The sequence below is a fragment of the Octodon degus genome, unplaced genomic scaffold (assembly GCF_000260255.1).
Source record: "Octodon degus isolate 3935 unplaced genomic scaffold, OctDeg1.0 scaffold00167, whole genome shotgun sequence".
NCBI lineage: Eukaryota > Metazoa > Chordata > Mammalia > Rodentia > Octodontidae > Octodon > Octodon degus.
In genome coordinates, this window is record NW_004524743.1 from 1,638,866 (window position 1) to 1,647,311 (window position 8,446).

At 43.9% G+C, this 8,446-nt stretch overlaps 1 non-coding gene across 1 annotated transcript; it reads right to left on the reverse strand.

Moving 5' to 3' along the window:
• Nucleotides 1–247: 247 nt before the first annotated feature.
• Nucleotides 248–354, reverse strand: LOC111813154. Its single transcript, XR_002818479.1, has one exon. It is a non-coding gene; the product is annotated as a U6 spliceosomal RNA (small nuclear RNA).
• Between the last annotated feature and the right edge of the window lie 8,092 nt (nt 355–8,446).

Consider the following 8,446-nt stretch of genomic DNA (forward strand, 5'->3'; position numbering starts at 1 on the left):
AACTTAGGCTGTTAAGCTTAACCTCACTATCTGTCTGCATATCAAACATCTTAGGCATAATATGGAACAGGTATTCTTCATCAAGTATTGATATGATGAAATTTAAGTCCCTACAGAATATGATAAAAACATTTAAAAATTAGAATATATTTTAAAAATAGGCATAAAGAATTATATACTTCTCATTTTTGCACATACGTCCAAAAATCTCACCATATACAACATTGAAGCAGGACAGTCCCACAATAAAAATATGGAATGCTTCACGAATTTGCGTGTCATCCTTGTGCAGGGGCCATGCTAATCTTCTCTGTATTGTTCCAATTTTAGTATATGTGCTGCCGAAGCGAGCACCAGCTATTGGTTCTTTGTATTATTTCATATGCAATCAGGTTTTTATTCATGAAATGTTTGCCTACACCTATGTCTTCAAGAGTTCTGCCTATTCTTTTTGTCCAACAGATTTAGTGTTTCTGTTTTAATATTTAGACCTGTGATCCATGTTGATTTTAGTTTAGCACATGATAATAGACCTCAGTTGATTTTTAGCTTTCAGCATGTGGAAAGCCAGGTTTTCCAGTGCCATTTACTAAAGGATCTACGTTTCTTCCAGTGACTGTGTTTGTAGTTGGGTCTGCATCTTCTAATCTGTTCCATTGATTCTCAGATCTGTTTTTTATTGTGGGGGGGCAGCATCGTGCTGTTTTTAATCACAGTAGATTTGCAGTATAGTTTTGAGTCATGGATTGTGATGCCCCCCCCCCCCCCGATTTGTCTTTGTTGCAGAAAACTGTTCTTGCTATTCTAGGTTTCTTCTAGTTCTAACTGAATTGTAGGATTGTTTTCTCCAGTTCTATGAGGTATGCTAATGGTATTTTGATTGAGATTGCATGAAATCTGTATAACAACTTCGGGAGTAGGGCTGTTTTCACTATGTTGCTCATCCCTATCCAGGAGCAAGGATAGCTTTCCATTTTCTGAAATCCCCTTTGATCTCTTTTTTCAGAGTGTTATGGTTTTCAATGTGTAGATATTTCACTTCTGTTGTTAGATTGCTTCTTACATATTTCATTTTTTCATGCTATTGTGGAGGGTGTGATCTCCCTAATTTCTCTCTCTGTGAGTTTGCTGTTTGTGTATAGGAATGCTATTGATTTTTGAGTGTTGATTTTGAATCCAGCTACATTACTGAATTTATTTTTTATTATTTATTTATTTTTCCTCTTAGTACAGGATCTACAGGGTCTCACTATGTAGATCGGACTTGTAGTGATTCTCCTGTTTTCAGGCTCCCAAGTGCTGGGATTACAGTGTCATGGCACAATGCCAAGTCTCCATTGCTGACTCAGCCCACTCTGTGGGCGGGGCCAGCACAGCATGCCAGGGATCAAATCCTGGCAGGCTGTTGTGCTCTGCCTAAGCAGGTGGTTTAGTCTGCTGGGCCATAAGGCCCGCCCAACATTACTGAATTTAGATATTAAATCTACAAGTCTTTTGGAGGAGTTTTTAAGGTCTTCTTTCTAAAGTATTGCGTTGTCAGCAAAGAATGATAATTTAACTTCTTCCTTGTATATCTTTATTTCTTTTATTTCTTCCATAATCTATTTTGATTAGATTTATAGAGTAATTCCTTGGTTTTGCTAAGGCCTTTGCCTATTGACATAAATCAGTTTAAATTTACTAAGTATTGTAAATTTGAAAGATTTTGATTCCTACTGCTTTTTGTTTTATTTTGTTGATGATTTATTTATTTATTTTTAATGTATTTGGTACAGGGTCTACAGGATCTCACTACACAGATCAGACTAATAGTGGCTGTCCTGTTTTCAGCTTCCCAAGGGCTGGGATTGCAGGTGCACACCACCATGCCCAGTCTCAGTGCCATCTCAGCAGATCAGCTTTAGTTTGCTGAGCTATCTGGCTGGCCCTACTACTGCTTTTTTTTTAACAGCACAGTTTATTTATTATTTCCATAATTTTATTGAGAAACAAATAGCAATGAGACAGTCTCAAATCCGATTAGCAGGACAGTTTCAATAATTAATACACTGCATATTGTTGTCTTAGTGGTTATTCATTGTTCAAGATGCAGACATGATATCCTGCCTACAAACACTATTAGAACAAATCTTTCTATTCATTGAATTAAGAGAATGTAGCTGTATATCTATCCTATTTTGAATATACAGATACAAAATGATCATTCATTTGTATCTTTTTTTTAGTTTTCTCATTTAAATATTATAGGTGTGTGAATTCAGCAAAATATTCCAAAATAGTCCAGTAGTCCATAATAGTAGTGGGTTTTCCATAAGACTGACAATGTCAGAAGTTGTTGACTTGAGGCTTTTACAGCTCGGCATATCAATATGGCTTTACTGCTTATACTTCGTTTTTATACTTTTCTGCTAGATGGTTAAGACCAAGATAAAGCAAGACCTATATAACAAGAAATGTAGCTTTTAGATCTGATAAGGTCAGTCACAGTTGTATTCCAAATTTTCTGATCAAAGAAATTATGGGGCCACAGAGGAAAGTGATCGATGATGTACAGTGTGCCTAAGGAGGGTCACATGGAGAGAAAACATTCTCAGGCTCTCACAGAGAGCAACATTCTCAGGCTCTCACAGAGAGCAACTTGATCAAGCAATGGCTGTGCCTCATCCACATGGTACTGACAAAGGATCTACAAACTGTGGTACAGGGTTTCAGGATAACTCCTACTGCTTTTTAAAAACACTCATCCAAACAGTTTAGTAAATAATAATGAGTTGGTTGATTTGCTTGTCTGCAGGAAGCTTTAGAGAAGCTGAGCACCTTTAGGGAAGTGCCTCCCCTCTGGGGCATCTCTTGCTTTCTGTGGCTGGCTTGGTCTCTCTGCGCCCCAACCCCTCCCACCCCCAGGCTCCTTCCTCCTTTGTGTCATGGGAAACCAAGGCTGCAGCGGCGACCTAACCTGCTCCACACCCCTGCCCCTCTCTGCATTTAGCAATGATGGCTAAAGGCTGGGGCTCTATGACACTCAGCTTTCCTCCGATGCACCTCAGATCTGGGGGCAGGGAGAGGGAAACTCCCTAAAGGTAAAGGTGTGGTGTTCCCAAAAGTAGGGCGGCATGACCTCTCCCACTAGAGACTTTCATGAGCCAATTGCGTTTAAAGCTCCTACCACATTGTCCCGAATTTTAGGAGCGCCTCCTTGTCTGAATATCAACTTGTATCTTCATAGGGATAGAAATGCAATTGCCTTTTCCCTACTGTACATCAGCCTTCGAGATTTGCTTATGTCCTCCCACTTTCCGGTGTGTCACACCGCCCCTAGCACACAGCGCTCAGCACTCAGGGGTTCAGCCCCTATCTGGGAGCTACCAGTTCTCTCCACTTTCTACCTTCATCCCACTGCTTCTCCGCAGATGCTTAATGCGCTCTCTCCTGCCATCTGCAAGTCTATAACTTAGTTTAGTGGCTTGTGAAATAAAGCGCTGACATTACCGTCCCTGTAAAATAGTATGCTAAGATGGTGAGAGCTCTGTGGCTTTCTGGGGAAGCCATCTAAGCGATGTCCACTTGGCAGCGTTGCGGATGGCAGCGAGTGTGAGTAAGGCCAATAAAAGCCAGGGCAAAAACATTTCAGAGAGAATTCAGTCCATAAGGCCGCCGAAATGAAAAGCAGTTTAAATCCTTGTTGGAATCTTCAAAAACACTGGTTGATTTCACTTATAACTCCCACGGTATTTAGATTTGTCCCTCCATCCCTCCTATCCCTAACAATTAAATGTCTCCTGTGCTTCTTGAGTGGACAAGACCCCTACTGAGCGTTCAGCCCTGCCCCTGGACTCAGCTTCCGGCCCGGGGGACCCCTGTCACCCCAGATGCGGCTCGGCTCCCACTTGGCTCTTTGAAGTTCTCTTTTAATCCTGCATGTTGTTCTAGCTTTCTTTTTTTTTTTTAATTTTTAAATTTTTATTCATTTTAATGAGAAAAAAAAGATGAAATAGCAAAGAAACAGTTTTAAAACAGGTTAACGAGGACTCTTATCTTCATAGGCGAAGTCTAGCGACCCACAGCCGGCTCTTGCCCTCCATGAGAGCTGCTGCGGGTGTGCGCAGGGAGGAAGAGAGGGCTGCTCTGCCTGGAAAGGGGTCTGCAGGGGTTCGTTGTCCTAGTAGATAAGGAAAGCATATGTGGGAGGCGCTGGAGGCCAGTCTGTAACTAATACATTACCTTTGAACTATGGAACTTGTTTTTTTAAGTGTTTTTCTGTTTCAGAGACAGAAGAGGAGGAAGGAAGAGGGGGAGGGGAGCTGGCGAAGGAAATAAAAGGAGTTTCATTAAAACGAGAACAAGAAGAGACTTCAAATTCCATGTCACTGTTCTCCAGGTTTCTGTCACCTCGTGACAATGCCCAAGTGCCTGTGTGCTCCCCCTCTGTGGGGGGCCATCAGGGAGACTGTATGGGACGGGCTCCTTTTTAACCATCTGCCACCGCTGAAGGTACAGGCTTTAGTCTGAAATGCCAAGAGTCATGGCGCTTCACCAGTAAAATGCGTAACATCACATGCTGGGTGAGGTGTGGTGGACATTTTCTCTTACACTGTCGGAGCCTGATCTGGTCATTTCACTTGGTTGTCCTCAACCAGGCCAAAGAAAGCAAATGTAAATGGCCTTTAAATGGTTGGTTGTCAGGTGCATCGGTAAAATCTTGCGGTTTCATTTCTTGTAGTCCATAGATATTTCTTTCCGTGTACATCAAAAATACTTTTGGAACCTTCAAGAGTGTAAATATTTATTTGAAAGAAATACATGTTAAAATTGTTGAGGGAACTGTTTTGGAGCTGATGCTAAAGCAGGGTAAAGAGACCATGTTTATTTTCAAGTAAAAACCCAAACCTCGGGAGACCCAGGAAGGAAACAGTGACACAGCGCTAGAGCTGAGCCTCACGGAGCTTATTCCAGGGTTTGAAGTATTAGTGAACAACTCCCATAGGCATCAGAGATCTTCTCTTACTGAAAGCTTTTAGAGGGGTCATACCTGGAGGATCCGGGGTTTTGTTTAGCTACAAGCATCTAAATCTGGGAGAAGCAGCAGTTGGGGGATTGCAGAGAGTACCTGCCCAGAATCTCCTCATGAGATTTTTCTCAGACTTTTTATTTTCGACAGTTGCTTCACTCCAACTGAGACAGTTTTAAATTTCTGTCTAAAATGAACTGGCATCTCCAGGTACCTCAGCACCATTTTAAAATCCACTTATTTTAGAATATTTGAATGTGAAGAGATAGGATACATGCAAACTTTGGGATCAGGCAAATTTCCTGTAGGAAGCTGGGATTTGTCTATCTATAGCATTTGGCAAATAACTAGCTGTCACTAAAAAAATACTGAATGCCCTAGTTAATCTACTTGAAGTCAGATTTATTTTTTTCCAGGCAGATTTGGAAATGAAGTAATCCATATCAATGGGAGGGAAATGACACAAATGGATTGTTCCAGTGATTTAGCTTAATTTCATATACTTTAAAATTTACATTGAACATTAGAGAATTCTTCAAGCAAATACTGCTTATTAGTCTAGCATTTAACATTAGATCCAAAATCTTTAAGACTTCAAAACAGATTGAGGTGAGACCAGCCGTAAAATAAAAGTCTTTCTTTATTAATAAGTTCTATATCCATTCCCAGCTCTTCCGGGTTTCAGGGCACGAGTCACCCAATACGAATGTCCAGCTTTGCAGGCTGAGCTTTGTGGATCGACTTCTACAGGCACTGAGGTGCTGAAGCACGGTGGCTCTGGGGGTTGATGTGGCACTTGCAATACCTGTCAGGGGGCTGAACAGGGCCTGTGCTCACTTCCTCGCCTCTGAAATCTACCTGCAGTGAAAGGTTTTGCTTTTGAAAAGAACTGACTCTAAATGAAGCCCTTGCATTGGTTTGTTTGTTTTGCACTGCATCCTTGTTTCTCCATCTTTCCTATCCAAAGTCTGGTGGGTTTAGGTTTCTCTCTTTTTCCTATTGTTTTGGAAGAAGAGAGAAATTCCAGCCTAGGGTAGGCCAGGCTGGCAGAGGGTGACTCTCATCCTCTTGCTGCTGTTGGGCTCAGAGATGGGCATACGACTGAGTTCTGACCAGCAATGGAGAGGCGGAGCACGCTGGAAGAGCGCTGCAATGCCTGGATCTGCTGCAGCTGTGTCTGCAGTGCGAGGGTAAGGCACCACAGAGCTAAAGGAGCCCGTCGTCTTCATGACGTGCTAAGCCGCTGCATCACTACCTCTAGACTTTTCTCTTTATGAGATAGTGAATTTCCCTATTGTTAACACCACTGGGTTTCTTTTACTGCCAGCCAAATGGACCATAACTGATAAAACGGTCCAAGGGGATTTGGAGCCTGGGTTGATTCAGTTGCTGAAACAGCCTTTTAGTGCCAGAACTTAACAATAACATAGGCTTGCTCTGTTCCATCCGTGATGAAAGCGGTATGAGACAGCTAAGGGGAGTGCATGCCATTTTAGAGCAGGAATCAAAGAGAATCTGTGACATCGGGGGTCACCCACCAGGCTTCAGTGCCACTTCTTAAATTGGGCTGAAAGCACCTCTGTTTCTCCGGAATGTTTTCAACTTCAGGAGAAGTTGAATAGTGTAGGGAGCTGTGTGTAGCTGCGCCCTAGGATGGCGCCGGTTTCTGCCTTCCACCCCCTCAAGGGGTGAGCGCTCCTGGAGTAAACAACTCCATATATGGCCAAGGCTTGGGCTAATGCATTGCTTCCGCATACCTGGACCAATGGGCAGTACACACGTGGCACCCCATGGTTGGAAGCCCTGGGACTTATAAGCTAAGAGCAGGGGCCTCGGGAGGGAGAAGACGGATGTAAGAGAACAATAAAGAGCTGCGCAGAAAACCAACCAGTGGTTGCGTCGTTCTTGCAGGCAAGGCTGCGCGCGACAAGTGGTGCCGAAACCTGGGAACTGCAGTCCCGTTCCTGGTGGGAGCCCTGTGTGAATGGTACCGGTAAGCCCCGAGGTAAGTGGGGTCCGCCTAGAGCAGAAAATTCAGCTCACATGAGGTAAGGTCCGCTTAGAGCGGGGGAACATACTCGCGTTTCCTGGTTCGGGGGAAAACATGAGTCTCACCTAGAGTGAAGGTATCCCAGGTAATGGGCGCCTCTCTTTAGTTAGAGAGAGCGAGAGTCCGCTGACGAGTGGACTAAAACCGAAAGGAAAACAAGCCGAAAGCAGTAGTAACCATTATGGGCGCTTCTTCCTCGCACCCAATTTTTCAGGCTCTAAAGGAGCTGTTGCACGCACGGAAACTTAAGATTGAGTAAGACAATTTAATCACTCTGAATGACTTTCAAAAAATGTTAGGGGACCTTAATTGGATCAGAGGATACCTAAAACTGGCTAATTATGAGTTAAAACCCCTTTATGACATCCTGCAGGGCGATCCGGCCCTGGACTCTCCAAGACAGCTTACTAAGGAGGCCCGGGAGGCCCTGCGTTTGGTGGAGGAGTGGTTGCGGGATGCCTCCTTATGCCGGGTACGGGAAGGCAAGGACATTGTCTTGTGCATCCTGCCAACCTCTCGTCAGCCCACAGGGCTGCTATGGCAAGAGGGTCCACTCTTGTGGATCCATCCCAAAATATCCCCAGCTAAAGCTATTGAGTATTATCCCACCGCTGTAGCTATTCTGGCCTCCAATGGAATACAACAAGCCATCCAATTCTTCGGAATGGCTCCTGTCTCTGTTATTGTGCCTTACACCACACTGCAAATCTCCACCTTATGCGCAGCTATTGATGAGTGGGCAGTCCTGCGCTGCAGCTTTACTGGCGCTTTGGATAACCACTATCCTAAACACCCCTTCATAACGTTTTTTAAGGAGCTTCCTGTGATATATCCAAAGGTTACAAGGTCGCAGCCTGTCCCCGGCGCTGTCAATATCTTCACAGATGGCTCTAAGACTGGGTGTGGAGTGTATTTGGTGGAGAACCAACCGCCAGTTCAATGCCAATTCCATCCAGGCAAGCCTCAGGTGGTCAAATTACAGATAGTAGTTGAAGTTTTTAAGGCCTGCCCCTTTCCTTTTAATTTGCTGTCAGATTCTGCTTATGTAGTTAGCTTCCTTAAGGTTCTGGAAGCTGCAGGTCCCATAAAGCAATCTGGCCCCGTCAGTGCCCTATTTGGACAGCTGCAACTGCTGATCCATGGCAGAACTGCCAGCTTTTTCCCACAACACATAACAGCACATACTGGCTTGCCTGGACCTTTGAGTGCAGGTAATGCTGTGGTGGACGCATGGACTCGCCACGACTGGGCCTTTTTGGGGTCTTCTTTAGATCAAGCGAGGGAATTCCATAAGTCATTCCATGTTAACTCAAAAACATTGCAACAAAAGTTCTCACTTTCTCGTGCTGATGCCCGGCAGGTAGTGCTTGAGTGCCCCCAGTGTGTCA